General features: G+C 64.2%; 1 protein-coding gene across 1 annotated transcript in view; it reads left to right on the top strand.

The window, feature by feature from the left end:
- Positions 1-570, top strand: part of MFRP (membrane frizzled-related protein) — a 5684-nt gene that overhangs the window by 871 nt on the left and 4243 nt on the right. The gene's annotated exons all lie outside the window — the stretch shown is intronic.

The raw sequence follows: 570 nt of genomic DNA, 5'->3' as shown, positions 1-570 counted from the left end.
CACCAGCCACCCACAGTCCCTAGAGGCAGAGGGAGCCTTTCCTCCTCCTCCAGCCCTGCCCAGCCCCCCAGTGCCCGTGCTCTTTCCCCAAAACCCCTGAACAATGCTCCCTTTCTCCCCTGCTTAGGGACTGGAGGCAGGCACCGAGGCATTAAGGGGCAGTGGGGAGGCAGGTGGTGGGACTCGAGGCTCTGAGAGCTGGGGAGGTGCAAAGGGAAGGAGGGGACACGTTTATCCCCTTGCTCCTCAGCACAAGCCCCTCAGTGCCACCCTGCACCCTGCCCGGGGGCAGCAGGCAAACCAAGCAGGGTCCCCAGGACATGGAGGGAGGGGAGCAGGCTCCCAGCAAGAGGGTACAAGCTTCCCTTCCCCTTTAAGACGCTGGTTCTCAGTGCCAGAGCCTGACCTCGACATCCTCAGCTGAGCTGGATTAACGGGACCAGTGGGAAGGGCCCCACGGAGGGGACTGGGGGCTGCTGGTTTCTCGGGGTTCCCTGCACTTGCAGCACTGCCAAGCATGGCCCGGGGGGCTCTGCAGGTGGGGTGGCTGCTGTAGGCACAGCTGGCACT

Source organism: Chaetura pelagica, unplaced genomic scaffold (genome assembly GCF_000747805.2).
Source record: "Chaetura pelagica isolate M959 unplaced genomic scaffold, ChaPel_1.0 scaffold583, whole genome shotgun sequence".
Taxonomy (NCBI): Eukaryota; Metazoa; Chordata; class Aves; order Apodiformes; family Apodidae; genus Chaetura; species Chaetura pelagica.
This window is presented reverse-complemented; position numbering and strand designations above follow the sequence as displayed.